We start from the raw sequence: 16,172 nt of genomic DNA on the forward strand, positions 1-16,172 counted from the left end.
GCTCATGGTCAGTTCAAGGGTATGCAGGCCTGCACGAATACCTTGCAGATACTGAACACTCTGCTGGATGTGGCTGTCCATGACAGCCGCCAATCTCTCAAGGGACGATGCCACTCATGCACCAGTCAGAGACATTGCAGTACTCAAGACCTGGATAGATTCCTCCATGGTCCGTGCTTGAGCATGCACAGCCTTTGGCATCTCTGCCAGATGTTGCCTGACCTCTCGCTGCAGTTGTAGCATTTCCTATGAATCTGGTGACACCAGAGGCACATCATGAGCCTTGGTCTCTTGCATGGGCCTGGCTTCCCACAGTCCTCCAACTGTCAATCACCTGGGCTGTCACAGCCTCCGTCAGCTGCTTGGGCATGTTTATGCTGTGCTCACCAGGTTGTGTGACCGAATCTAACTGCGAACGCATATTCACCGATATGAGAGTATCTGGGCTGGGGGAGGGTGCAAACGGTCTGAGGTGACTGTGCACCAGCTGAGGCTCCCTCCTTCTCCTCAGAGGCGGCAGGCTTTCCCACAGTCTCTGCAGCTCTTTGTTTATGTTCAGCATGACCTGCATGAGCGAAGAGACATTGAAAGGTTCAGGGTCTCCTCTCCTGATATTCCACCATCTCTATGTTGTAGCTCCCTGTAGGCAATGGTTGCTACATGAGCAGCATGGCTCCTACACTACAGATGTACCCTTGTGCCCCATGACAATCTTACTCACTGTCTTGGGAAGGCGGCCCAACTCTTCATCCACTACAGAGCGTCCGTCCTGCGGCCATGCCAGCTACATGGCCTCCTCCTCTATCAGCTCAGTTTATGGATATGTGGCATTCCACCAGTCTGCGATCACGTGCTGTTATCTCCGGAAAACACAAGGATGAATGTTGTTGGTCTCCCAGCGGAAATAAAACCTATGCTGGTGGTAGTCCAGCAGTTAATGATGGGAGCACACAGATGCCTCCTGCATGAGGCCCCTTTCCAGGGACATTTTGGGGATGTTCAATGGACACCTCTCAATGCCATTTAGTCATACCTCAGGCAGCATCTCTTTATGCCCTGATCCTTTGTCCACAACTGGATGGGCACTCCATCTCCATCTAATGCACTATGCTACTCTGACACATGCAAGGCCCAAGAGGTCAAGGGTTTATGAGGTACTCACTTTGATGGCCTGGATGAGGTTATTGAGCTGCTTGCGGCGTTGGATCCAGGTCCTTGGGGTGACCCACAGCTGCTGACCTCCTTGCTAGCTGTAGTCAGGCTTGCTTCATCAGGTGAGCCGGTCTCCTCCTCCTATCCCTGGGGAAGAGGACCTCCTGCCTTTCCCTTGCAGCCCGATGGAGAACCTGGAGGAAGGCATCATTAAATCGTGGGGCCACCCGGAATCTTTGTTCTGCCATGATTGTTTTGCCCCTCTTCCCTGAAGAAAACTTTGACGTGGTAAATCATTTATTAAATGCAGGGCTGGCAGCCCTTTGAAAAGGGCACCAGCATCTGCCACAGTGTCAGCTGATGCTGCTGTCGCCACCTCAACACCCACTACCATCCTCTTCATTGGATGTGCCCGCGCCTCATTAATTTTAATTGGCTGGTTACCACTTGATAGCATGTGGCTGGCTGCTCATGGCCCGAACAGAAGTTGCACCCACTTCTGGTCCCCATGTCTGAACTGTGACTTCCGAACTAAATCCAGCCCATTGTGACCAGGACCTTGACATCATATTCCTGACTTCTTAGCTGTGTCAGCAGGTTTTTTCTTTTTTTTAATTCATTCATGGGATGTCACTGTTGCTGCCAAGACCAGAATTCATTGCCCCGAACCGCCTTCTTGAACTGATGCAGTCCACATGATGTAGGTACACCCACAGTGCTGTTAGGGAGGCAATTCCAGAATTTTGACCCAGCGACAGTGAAGGAGTGGTGATTTTGTTCCAAGCCAGGATGGTGTGTGACTTGGAGGGGAACTTGCAGGTAGGTGGTGGTGTTCCCATGTATTTGTTGCCCTTGTTCTTCTAGGTGGTAGAGGTCACATTGGAGGAGGTTTGGTGAGTTGCTGCAGTGTACCTTGTATATGCTACATGCATATGAAAAGGGAACGATATTTGGACCCAGTAGGGAAAACAAAACTAGTGCAGGGTTCAAATCTGATGTTGAAAGGCAAAAAGAGAAAAATATTTGTTTATTTCAAGGTCCAGATATTTATTGCAAGTAGAGTCTTTGACGCTAGTTTTAACTGCCTCCACCTGACTGTAACTGGGAAGGAGGCAGCTCAAGTAATGACCGTCAGTCACCCGACTGATTCCGGTTCCTTCCTGTGTATCCCAAAATTAAACTGCCCTTTGAACAAGCGAACTTGAAACATGCAGGAAGGAAGCTGGATCCTACTTTAAATATGCAGATCATGTCCAATGATATGATCAGAACCCAATGCGCAATTTCAACCAGAAGCCTGTGCCGACAGACCCCCATCCCCCACCCCAGCCCCAATCACTGACAGATACTACTTCCCGATTGCTGACAGATCGCCCCTCGCCACCACTCTCCAGACCGATCGCTGACACACACCCTCAATTTGCTGACAGACATCAGTCCCCGATTGCTGACATACCTTCACCCCGACCTTCAGTACCAAATGCTGACAGGTCCCCCCATCCCCGATTTCAGGTGCCACTTAAAGCTTTGCTCAGCTTTCAATGTTCACTTGCTGACTGATATCGACTGACTACACTGCTTTCGAATAGGGCATTTCATACATATTGGAAAACCTTCTGGAATACTTGGCTGAGATTTCACCAACACTCTATCATCTTATTTCCCAGATATTCCTTCAGGACTTCACCTCAAAAAAACATGAGGGCTGTGCTACTCTTATCTAACTGGAAAGCTTATAGGAGTCACCAGGAGAAAAGGATTCCTTGTGCTATATGAACAATTGGAGGACGAAATGAGGCCAGGCAAAGGAGCACCAGCTGCTACATGAGAGAGGGACAGCAGTGACAGGAGTATGAGGAAGGTTCTCAGCAGGAGGCCCTATCAATCCAAGATCTTCAGAGAGCAGTACTCCTACATTCACATGACTTAAGATCAATGCATAAGGAGACTGTACAAAGGGGAGGCAGCGGCATTGTGGTAATGTCACTGGACTAGTAATCCAAAGGCCCAGGCGAAAGTCCTGGGGTCGAATCCCACCACAGCTGATGGTGAAATATTAATTCAATTAATAAAAATCTGGAACTTATAAAAAAAACTAGTCTAATGATGGTCATGAAACCATTGTTGATTGTCATAAAAACCCATCTGGTTCACTAATGTTCTTGAGGGAAAGAAATCTGCCGTACTTACCGGGTCTGGCCGATATGTGACTCCAGACCCACAGTAATGTGGTCGACTCCCAAATGCTCTCTGAAATGGCCTAGCAAGCCTTTCAAGGGCAATTAAGGATGGTCAATAAATGCTGGCCATGCCAGTGACACCCACATCCCTTGAACATATAAAAAAAAAGAGATCTGTGGGCTCATGGAACAAAGACTCAGACATCACAGCATAGTTAGGACTGCATTGCCTGTGGCAGTCAAGATCATACCACTACTTAATTTTGAATGCGACTGGAATCTCAATCCTTTGTGCACTTTCGCATAAGGGAGGTCACTGCAGCTTTAAACTGTCTATTCCCTATTGCCAGAGACAGCTAGAGGCAAAGAACTGTAAGATTTGACAGGTTTTGGATTTCCCACAGGGAGCCTTGAGTGCATCCATCTGTCCATGTGAGCCCTCATTTAAACTTGGAGGTGTTCAGGAACAGAAAGGGATTCCATTCTCTCAATGTGCAGCTTGTATGCGACCACCAGCAGTTCACCATGAAGGTGAAGAATGCCTGCTATCCATGTAGCTGCCACCATGTGTTTATAATGATAATGAGACAGTCATCCGTCCGACATATCTTTGAGACTCAATGCAATGAGCACGGCTAGCTACTTGCTGACAAAGGAAAGTCTCTGATGCCATGGCTCATGACTCTCCTGAGAAACCCCCTGAGCACTTATACAATGATAGCCACTAACCACCAAGAATATCATTCAGCTTACCACTGGGGTCCTGAAACAGAGATTTAGATGCCTCTAGATGCCGCTCAGGAGGGGCCCTGCTGCATGTTCCACAATCTGGTGATCGTGAGAGGTGAGAGACCAGGTGTTACTACCAGCAATTTTACCAGAGGGTCAAGCTGAGGAGCAACATGAGGAAGAGCAGGAACAGGAGAGGGACCAGGGCAAGTACTGGAAGCTTCTAGTTAGACAGCCTACATCTGAGAGGGACAGTCGCTGCTATCCAACTGAAGAGCGCTTTTGAGAAATGTGCTCCACGATCAGACTTGGGAGCACCTTGGTCACATGATGTACCTTCCACAGTTTAGGTTCTATCAGGTAGCCCATCATCTGCACTCAACCCTTTCAAACCCTTGCCCTGAAGATCATAATAAAAAGGATCAATGATTTCACCAGTACACAATTACCATCATCACTGCTTATATATATCAAAAAGAAACAGTGCAAACACATCACAACCAACAATACTTACAAATATTAAACTATTCCCCCTGCTTTTTACTTTTAGCGGCAGCAGCAGGTGAGGTGGTTGGCTGCTGAGAACTTGAAGAGGGCAGTTCAGATGTCCTCCTGCGACACGCATGAGAGGCTGTGGGTTGTGATAGCTCCACCCCTGCACCATCTCAGCATGGACTTCAACAGTCTGGTCTGGCTGGTAATGGCAAGGATAGGGTGGATGTGGGGGAGATAGCAGCAATGCTGACATCTGCAGAGAAACCCGTAGGTTCCTTTTCCATGATACCCAGGTCACTACCTTGGGGCCTCTGTTTAGCCTGACCAGTTGATCTTGTGCAAGCCCCTTATAACCAAAGTGCCCAGAGCCACCATGCAGCTGCTTGAGCTTTCCTTACAGCAATTTGCTGTTTTATGGAGGCTACAATGACTGCAGTGGAAGTTGTGACCTCAGTCATCATACTCTGTCAGTAGCTGGCTGGAATTCACTAGCCTCTCTGCACTGGAGATGATAGGTCCAGGCTCTGTGAAAAGTCACTAACCAAGGTGGGGGTGAAATCATTTGGAGCTTGGGAATGAGAATATCTTTGGGGAATAAGGGATCAGGAACAGTCGTGCATTTGTAAGGAAGTTGGAGTGGCCACATACCACTAGACAATATGCCCCCTGCTTTGCTTCAGGCCACGGTATCTCCCACTTTCTCCTGATCATGGCCACCACTGCCTCCTCAAGGAGAGTGATGACATACGGCTGTGGTTGCCTTCCCTGGTCAGGTCCTATGGCCGCTGATATGTGCCATTTTTTCCTGCAACAGCAAGAGTGGTAATTGTGAATGAGTGTATTGACAGGTGTGTTTGTGTATGTGATGCTTCACATGGTTGAGGAGCTGTGAAATATGTCTGGAATGTAAGTAGTGCCTGTGAAGGATGAAATCATGAGGGGTGTGTGAATGTCAGTGCATAGTTAGATGGTGGATGACGTTTGCTGAAGTTGTGATGCTGATGGTGGCACAATTACAGAGAATTGTGTTCATGAGATAGGATATTACCTTGACCACTTGTGTCAAGTCATGAAATTTCCTGTGGCACTTGAAAATGACCTGGGGCCAGGACTCCTGGTTGTCACTTCCCAGGCAATCCCCTCTCATATATGCTGCATTAGCTGCTTCTGTGGTATCCTTTCCCACTGCGGGCAGAGGACATGTATCCTTCTCTGTACCCCCTCCAGCAGGATCTCTAGTGCTGCATTGGAGAGCTTGGACATCCTCTTATCTAGCTCCGTGGTTGGCTTAGGGTTGGCTTCTCCCCCAGCCAACATACTCTGCACTTTCAGTCAAGTGGGTGTGTGCAGGCTACAGAGACAGTCCAGGAAAATTGTGTTTGATCAGTGCTTGAGTGCTATAAAAAGTGTTGCTTTCAGTGCCGGCATGTTCAACTTGTCATTATCAATTATCTCAAGAACTGTGTGCTAAATCTAGGGTCAGATTTTCAAACAGCTGCACGGCCAGGACCTAGTGCTGGTGCTCCTTCAAAATTGTGGCCCTGGAGGTCGTCTTAGGATCCCGGTGACGCCGGAACAGTTTCAAATTTTCAAAGTGCAGGCAACGGGGAGGAACTGGGAACGTGAAAGCCGCCAATTAACAACCCATTCAGCTCTTTGAAGATCTTGTTAAGGGGCTGGGGTATTCGGGAAGGCAATTTTTAAATCAGATCTTGCCGACCCTGATCAGTCTGGTGTCGCTGCATGGCAAAAGGAAATTTGTTTGCATGTGTGGTGAGAGTAAATTTGAGTGGCTAACTTGCGCCAGGTTGAGCGCTGCATATCCATTTGGCACCCATGGCCACTTTCCACCGTTGTTACCGACCTAGCCCTTTCACGAAGACCCATCTTCACACTGAGGATACACTCCATCATGTTGTGCAGCACTACCACCTGCTAAATGGGATAGATTTTGAACAGATCTAGCAAACCAAAACGAGGCATTCATGTGGTGCTGTGGGCCAACAGCAACAGCAGAATTGTATTCAACCACAATCTGTAACCTAATGGCCGGCATATCCCCCACTCTACCATTACCATCAAGCCAGGGAATTAACCCTGGTTCAATGGAGAGTGCAGGAGGGCATGCCAGGATCAGCACCAGGCATACCTCAAAATGAAGTGTCAACCTGCTAAAGATACAACCCAGGACTACTTGCGTGCCAAACAGCGTACGCAGCATGTGATAGAGCTAAATGATCCCACAACTAATGGATAAGATCTAAGCTCTGCAGTCCTGCCACATTTGGCGTGAATGGTAGCGGACCATTACACAACTAACTGGAGGAGGTGACTCCACAAATATCCCCATCCTCAATGATGGGGGAACTGAGTACATCAGTGCAAAAGGTAAGGCTGAAGCAATGTGAAACAATTTTCAGCCAGAAATGCTGAGTGGATGATTGATCTCGGCCTTCTCCTGAAGTCCCCAGCATCACAGATGCCAGTATTCAGCCAATTCGATTCACTCCAACAAGAAACAACTGAAGGCACTGGATACTGCAAAGGCTGTGGACCCTGATGACATGCTGGCAATATTACTAAAGACCTGTGCTCCAGAACTTGCTGCGCCCCTAGCCAAGCTGTTCCAGTACAGATAAAACACGAGCATCTACCCAGCAATGTGGAAAATTGCCCAGGTATGTCCTGTACACAAAAAGCAGGACAAATCCAATCCGGCCAATTACCGCCCCATCAGTCCACTCTCGGTCAGCAGTAAACTGATGCAAGGTGTCATCAACAGTGCCATTAAGCGGCATTTGCAATAAGCTGCTCACTGATGCTCAGTTTGGGTTCCGCCAGGCCACTCAGCTCCTGACTTCATTACAGCCTTGGTTCAAACTTGGACAAAAGAGCTGAACTCAAGAGCTGAGGTGAGAATGATTGCCTTTGACATCAAGGCTGAATTTGACTGAGTATGGCAGAAGGAGCCCCACCAAATCTGGAGTCAATGAGAATCAGGGAGAAAACTCTCTGCTGGTTAGAGTCATACTTTATGTAAAGGAAGATGGTTGTGCTTGTTGGAGGTCAATCATCTCAGCTCCAGGATATCACTGCAGGAGTTCCTCAGAGAAGTGTCCTAGGCTCAACCATCTTCAGCTGCTTCATCAATGACCTTCCTTCAATCATAAGGTCAGAAGTGGGGATGTTTTCTGATGATTGCACAATGTTCAGCACCATTCGCGACTCCTCAGATACTGAAGCAGTCCATGTAGAAATGCAGCAAGACCTGGACAATATCCAGACTTGGGCTGATAAGTGACAAGTAACATTTGCGCCACACATGTGCCAGGCAATGACCATTTCAAACCAGGGAGAATTTAACCATCTCCGCTTGATAGTCAATGGCATTACGATCATTGAATCCCCCACTATCAACAATCTGGGGGTTACTATTGACCAAAAACTGAACTGGAGTAGCCATATAAATACTGTGGCTTCAAGAACAGGTCAGATGACGGCTATCCTGCAGCGAGTAACTCACCTCCTGACTCCCCAAAGCCTGTCCACCATCTACAAGGCACAAATCAGGAGCATTATGGAATACTTTCAATTTGCCTGGATAGGTGCAGTTCCAACAACACTCAAGAAGCTCGACACCAACCAGGACAAAGCAGCCTGCTTGATTGGCACCCCATCCACAAACATTCACTCCCTCCACTACCGACGCACAGTGGCAGCAGTGTATACCATCTACAAGATGCACTGCAGCAATGCACCAAGGCTCCTTCGACAGCACCTTCCAAACCCATGATGTCTACCACCTAGAAGGACAAGGGCAGCAGTTGGATGGGAACACCACCACCTGCAAGTTCCCCTCCAAGCCACACACCATCCTGACTTGGAACTATATCGCCAATTCCTTCACTGTCACTGGGTCAAAATTCTGGAACTCCTTTCCGAACAGCACTATGGGTATACCTACCCCACATGGACTGTAGCAGTTCAAGAAGGCAGCTCACCATCACCTTCTCAAGGGCAATTAGGGATGGGCAATAAATGTTGTCCTAGCCAGTGATGCCCACATCCCATGAATGAACCAAAAATATTTAAGCTTGATTAGTCACCAGGATTGGATAAGATGCATACGATGATGCTGAGGGAAGTAAGGGCAGAAGTTGCATATGCGCTGGCCATAATCTTCGATTCCTCTTTAGATATGTGCATGGTGCCAGAGAACTGGAGAGTTGCAAATGTTACACCTTGTTCAAGAAAGAGTGTAAGGATAAACCCAACAACTGCAGGCCAGTCAGTTTAACCTCAGTTATGGGAAAGCTTTTAGTGATGATAATCCAGAACAAAATTAACAGTCACTTGGACTAGTGTGGATTAATTAGGAAAAGCCAGCACTGATTTGTTGAAGGAAAATCATGTTTAACTAACTTCATAGAGTTTTTTTGATGTGGCAACAGAGATGATTGATGAGGATAATGTGGTTGATATGATGTATCCATATGTCCAAAATACCTTTATAAAGTACCTTTTGTTGCAGCAGCTTTTTCGGAAGCAGGATAGTGCGAGCGAGGTATCAGCTGGGAAGGTAAGTTTCAGCTTAAAGTAAATTACCTTTTGTTTTGGCGGACCAGGGTAAGTAAATCCTATATATTTGGGCAGTGGCTAAACCTGAAACACTACAAGTGGAGTGTCTCCCACCCATCCTCCTCCTCTAACCAAAAAAAAAGGACTCTTGTGTGGAGGGTTTGGTAAGGTAAGGTTTTCCTTTTTTTTAAATATCTGTTGTCAATTTAGTGCGGAGGGGATGGAAGCTAGGGCAGTTGCATGCTCCTCTTGCAGGATGTGGGAGGTAAGAGTCACCACTTGTGTCCCTGCTGACTTCACCTGTGAGAAGTGCTCCCAACTCCAGCTCCTCGCAGACCACGTTAGGGAACTGGAGCTGGAGCTGGAGGAACTTCGGATCATTCAGGATGCAGAGTGGGTGATAGAGAGCAGGAATAGGGAAGTAGTGACACCTAAGTTACAGGATAAAGGCAGCTGGGTGACCGTCAGGGGAGGGAAAGGGAATAGGCGAACAGTGCAGGGATCCCCTGTGGCCATTCCCCTCAATAATACGTATACCGTTTTGGATATGGTTGTAGGGGGGGGACCTACCAGAGGAAAGCCACAGTGGCCAGGTCTCTGGCACTGAGCCTTGCTCAGTGGCTCAGAAGGGAAGGGGGGAGAATAGGAGAGTGATAGTGATCGGAGATTCAATGGTTCGAGGAACAGACAGGAGATTCTGTGGTCGCGAACGAGACTCCCGGATGGTATGTTGCCTCCCGGGTGCCAGGGTCAGGGATGTCTTGGATCAAGTCTATAGGATTCTTAAGGGGGAGCAGCCAGAGGTCGTGGTACATATTGGTACCAATGACATAGCTAGGAAAAGGGATGAGGACCTGAAAAGTGAATATAGGGAGTTAGGTTGGAAGCTGAAAGGCAGGACGAGCAGAGTAGTAATCTCAGGATTGTTACCGGTGCCACATGCTAGTGAGGCTAGAAACAGGGAGCGAGTGCAGCTGAACACGTGGCTACAGAACTGGTATAGGAGGGAGGGATTCAGATATGTGGATCATTGGGATACCTTCTGGGGAAGGTGGGACCTGTACAAGAAGGACGGGTTGCATCTGAACTGGAGGGGCAGCAATATCCTGGGTGGGAGGTTTGCTAGAGCTCTTCGGGAGGGTTGAAACTAGTTTGGCAGGGGGATGGGAACCGGAGCCACGGATCAGTGGATGGGGTAGCTGTTGAACAGGCAGATACAGAGTGCAGAGAGTCTGTGAGGAAGGTTAGACAGTTGACAGGACAAGGTTGCAGCCAGTATGATGGGTTGAAGTGTGTCTATTTTAACGCGAGAAGTGTCAGGAATAAGGGTGATGAACTTAGAGCATGGATCAGTACTTGGAGCTACGATGTTGTGGCCATTACGGAGACCTGGATATCTCAGGGGCAGGAATGGATGTTGGATGTTCCGGGGTTTAGATGTTTCAAAAGGAATAGGGAGGGAGGTAAAAGAGGTGGGGGAGTGGCACTATTAATCAGGGATAGTATCACAGCTGCAGAAAGGGAGGTCATCGAGGAGGGTTTGTCTACTGAGTCATTATGGGTGGAAGTCAGAAACAGGAAAGAAGCAGTTACTTTGTTGGGAGTTTTCTATAGACCCCCCAATAGCAACAGAGACATGGAGGAACAGATTGGGAGGCAGATTTTGGAAAGGTGCAGAAGTAACAGAGTTGTTATCATGGGTGACTTCAACTTCCCTAATATTGATTGGAACCTCCTTAGTGCAAATAGTTTGGATGGAGCAGTTTTTGTCAGGTGTGTCCAGGAAGGTTTCCTGACTCAATATGTAGATAGGCCGACTAGAGGGGAGACTATGTTGGACTTGGTGCTTGGCAACGAACCAGGCCAGGTGGCAGATCTCTCGGTGGGAGAGCATTTTGGTGATAGTGATCACAACTCCCTGACCTTTACTATAGTCATGGAGAGGGACAAGAGCAGACGGGATGGGAAAATATTTAATTGGGGGAGGGGGAATTACAATGCTATTAGGCAGGAACTGGGAGCATAAATTGGGAACAGATGTTCTCAGGGAAATGCACGACAGAAATGTGGAGGTTGTTTAGGGAGCACTTGCTGCGACTGCTGGATAGGTTTGTCCAATGAGGCAGGGAAGGGATGGTAGGGTGAAGGAACCTTGGATGACAAGAGATGTGGAACAGCTAGTCAAGAGGAAGAAGGAAGCTTACTTAAGGTTGAGGAAGCAAGGATCAGACAGGGCTCTAGAGGGTTACAAGGTAGCCAGGAAGGAACTGAAGAATGGACTTAGGAGAGCTAGAAGGGGATATGAAAAAGTCTTGGCGGGTAGGATTAAGGAAAATCCCAAGGCGTTCTACACTTATGTGAGGAACAAGAGGATGGCCAGAGTGAGGATAGGGCCGATCAGGGATAGTGGAGGGAACTTGTGCCTGGAGTCGGAGGAGGTAGGGGAGGTCCTAAATGAATACTTTGCTTCAGTATTCACTAGTGAGAGGGACCTGGTCGTTTGTGAGGACAGCGTGGAACAGGATGATATGCTCGAACAGGTTGAGGTTAAGAGGGAGGATGTGCTGGAAATTTTGAATGATATGAGGACAGATAAGTCCCCGGGGCCAGATGGGATATACCCAAGGATATTACGGGAAGCGAGGGAAGAGATTGCTGCGCCTTTGGCGATGATCTTTGCGTCTTCACTGTCCACTGGAGTAGTACCGGATGATTGGAGGATGGCAAATGTTCCCTTGTTCAAGAAAGGGAATAGGGATAACCCTGGGAATTATAGACCAGTCAGTCTGACGTCAGTAGTGGGCAAATTATTGGAGAGGATTCTGAGAGACAGGATTTATGATTATTTGGAAAAGCATGGTTTGATTAGAGACAGTCAGCATGGCTTTGTGAGGGGCAGGTCATGCCTCACAAGCCTTGTTGAATTCTTTGAAGATGTGACAAAACACATTGATGAAGGAAGAGCAGTGGATGTGGTGTATATGGATTTTAGCAAGGCGTTTTATAAGGTTCCCCATGGTAGGCTCATTCAGAAAGTAAGGAGGCATGGGATTCAGGGAAAGATGGCTGTCTGGATACAAAATTGGCTGGCCCATAGAAGTCAGAGGGTGGTAGTCGATGGAAAGTATTCAGCATGGAGCTCGGTGACCAGTGGTTTTCCACAAGGATCTGTTCTGGGACCTCTGCTCCTTGTGATTTTTATAAATGACTTGGATGAGGATGTGGAAGGCTGGGTTAGCAAGTTTGCTAATTACACGAAGGTTGCTGGAGTTGTGGATAGTGTGGAAGGCTGTTCTAGGTTTCAACGGGACATTGACAGGATGCAGAGCTGGGCTGAGAAGTGGCAGATGGAGTTCAACCTGGAAAAGTGTGAAGTGATTCATTTTGGAAGGTCAAATTTGAATGCGGAACACAGGCTTAAAGACAGGATTCTTGGTAGTGTGGAGGAACAGAGGGATCTTGGGGTCCATGTCCCTAGATCGCTCAAAGTTGCCACCCAAGTTGATAGGGTTGTTAAGAAGGCGTATGGTGTGTTGGCTTTAATTAACAGGGGAATTGAGTTTAAGAGCCACAAGGTTATGCTGCAGCTCTATAAGACCCTGGTTCGACCACACTTGGAATATTGTGTTCAGTTCTGGTCGCCTCATTATAGGAAGGATGTGGAAACTTTAGAGAGGGTGCAGAGGAGATTTACCAGGATGCTGCCTGGACTGGAGGGCATGTCCTACAAAGAAAGATTGAGGGAGCTAGGGCTTTTCTCATTGGAGCGAAGAAGGATGAGATGTGTTTTGATAGAGGGGTACAAGATGATGAGAGGCATAGTGGATAGTCAGAGACTTTTTCCCAGGGTGGAAAGGGCTATCACCAGGGGGCATAATCTTAAGGTGATTGGAGGAAGGTTTCGGGGAGATGTCAGAGGTAGGTTCTTTACACAGAGAATGCTGGGTGCGTGGAATGCGCTGCCAGCGGTGGTAGTAGAAGCAGATACATTAGGAGCATTTAAGCGACTCTTGGATAGGTACATGGATGATAGTAGAATGAAGGGTAGGTAGTTGGTTTGATATTAGAGTCGGTTAAATGTTTGGCACAACATCGTGGGCCGAAGGGCCTGTACTGTGCTGTACTGTTCTATGTTCTATGTTCCATATGTTCTATAATAAGACTTGCCAGCAAAGGTAAAGTTCATGGAATAAAAGGGAAAGTGTAGCATAGATACAAAATTGGTTGAGTGACAGGAAACAGAGAGTAGTGGTGAACCGTTGGTTTTTGGACTGGAGGAAGATGTGCAGTCAAATTCCTCAGGGGCAGGACTAGGATCATTGGTTTTCTTAATATATATGAATGAGCTAGACTTTGGTTTGCAAGGCACAATTTCAAAATTTGCAGATGACACAAATCTTGGAAGTATTTTGAACTATGAAGAGGAGAATGATAGGCTTCAAAAGGACATAGACAGGCTGGTGGAATAGGAGGACACGTGCCAGGTGAATTAATGCAGAAAAATGTGAAGTGGTACATTTTGGTAGGAAGAATGAGGAGAGGCAATCTATAACAAAGGCTACAATAACAAAGGCAGTGTAGAAACAGAGAGACGTGGAGTTATATCTGTACAGATCATCGAAGGTGGCAGGGCAGGTTGAGAAAGTACTTATAAAGGCGTACGGGTTCCTGGGCTTTATAAATAGAGGCATAGAGTACAAAAGCAAGGAAGTTAAGATGAACCTGTTTAAAACTCAGGTGCGGCCTCAACTGGAGTACTGTGCCCAATTCTGGGCATGCACTTTCGGAAGGATATGAAGGATTTAGAAGGGGTGCAGAAATGATTAACGAGAATGGTTCCGGGGATGAGGGACTACAGTTACCTGGATAGATTGGAAAATCTGCAGGTTTTTTTTCTTCGAGAAGATTGAAAGGAGATTTGATAGAAGTGTTCAATACCCTGAGGGGTCTAGACAAAGTAGATAGAGAGAAACTGTTCCCACTGGTGGAAGGGTCAAGAATGTCAGGCATTAATTTAAGGTGATTGGCAAAGGAACGAATGGCAACATAAGTAAAACCTTTTTTATGCTGCAAACGGTTAAGATCTGGAATGCGCTACCTGAGAGTGTGGTGGACGTAGATACAATTGTGGCATTCAAATGGGAATTGGATAAGCACCTGGAGCAAAAGTTATTTGCAGGGCTACGGAGAAAAGGCAGGGGACTGCGACCAGCTGAGCTGCTCTTGCAAGGAGCTGGCATGGACACAACGGGTTGAAAGGCTTCATTCTGTGCTGTAACCATTCTCTGATTCTATGATTCTGTAATTATAATTTAACATGTCTGCAGGCATTGAAACCTACAACTCTTTATACCACTCAAGCACTGAATAGGTGCACTTTTGCTGAGGCTGCATATGTAGTAACTGAAACTGTAACTGAAATCTTACATCTCTGGTTCCATTCCAGTAAATCTCCGTTGCATTCTCCCTAAGGCCTTGACATCTTTCCTAAAGTACCCAGAATTGGACTCCAGCTGAGACCTGACCAGTGTTCTATCACATTTTAGCATGACCTTGTTGCATTTGTACCCTATACATCTAAATATAAAGGAAAGGATCTTATATTCCTTTTTAACAGATATTATTGAATAGTAAAGGGCAAATAAGGAGAGGAATTGCTGAAATGCATACAAGACAACTTATTTGTTTCCAGCCCAATGAGAAAGGAAGCAATGCTGGATCTATTCCTGAGGAATCATGTGGAGCAATTTGGGTATATTTCAGTTGGAGAGAATTTAGGGAACAGTGATCATAATATCATCAGGTTTAGAATCATTATGGAAAACGACAACAAGGAATCAAACATAAAAGTACTTAACATGAGGAGGACTAATGCTCAAAAGAGTTAAAAGAGATCTAGTTCAGAGGGAATGGAACCAAAAATTGGTAGGCAAAACAGTAATTAAACAATGGGAGGCATTCAAAGAGGAGATGATTCAGTTACAGAATAGACACATTTCCATGAGGAGAAAGGACAGGGCATCCAAAGCTAAAACCTACTGGATGACAAGAGATATGGAGATTAAATGTGACAGAAAAAATGTGTATGAAAATGTAAGGCATATAATAAAGTAGAAAACCAAAACAAATATCGAAAGTGCAGAAGAGATGTAAAAAAGGGAATAAGGGGCAAATGGAGAGCATGAGAATAGATTAGCAGCTAACAAAACAGAAAAAAGTGAAAGATAAACGTAAGATGTTATACTCAAGAAAGCCAGTTGGTGAAGGATAGAACTAGTGCCAAGCTTTGTAGACTTTTACAAGAACACACCTCCTAACCACACAATCACAGTCCCAGGGCCTGATAATCTACATACTAGAGTACCTAAGGAAGTGGCCCTAGAAATAGTGGATGCATTGGTGGTTATCTTCCAAGATTCTATAGACCCTGGAACAGTTCCTACAGATTGGAGGATAGCTAATGTAACCCCACTATTTAAAAAGGGAGGTTGAGAGAAAGCAAAGAATTGTAGACCAGTCAGCCTGGCGTCAGTAGTGGGGAAAATTCTAGAGTCCATTATCAACGATTTTATAGCAAAGCACTTGGAGAACAGTGGTAGAATCGGACAGAGTTAGCACGGATTTATGAAAGGGAAATCATGCTTGACAAATCTACTAGAATTCTTCGAGGATGTAACTAGTAGAGTTGATGAGGGACAGCCAGTGGATGTGGTTTATTTGGACTTTCAGAAGGCTTTCGACAAAGTCCCACATAAGAGATTAGCATGTAAAATTAAAGCGCATGGGATTGGGGGTAGTGTATTGCAATTGATAGAAAATTGGTTGGCAGACAGGTAAAAAAGCGTAGGGATAAACGGGTCTTTTTCCGAATGACAGGCAGTGACTAGTGGGGTACCGCAGGGATCGGTGCTAGGACCCCAGCTATTAACAATATATATTAATGATTTGGATGAGGTAACTAAATGTAATATCTCCAAATTTGCAGATGACACAAAATTGGGTGGGAGGGTGAGTTGTGAGGAGGATCCAGAGAGGCTT

Source organism: Heterodontus francisci, chromosome 14, assembly GCF_036365525.1.
Source record: "Heterodontus francisci isolate sHetFra1 chromosome 14, sHetFra1.hap1, whole genome shotgun sequence".
NCBI classification, from domain to species: domain Eukaryota; kingdom Metazoa; phylum Chordata; class Chondrichthyes; order Heterodontiformes; family Heterodontidae; genus Heterodontus; species Heterodontus francisci.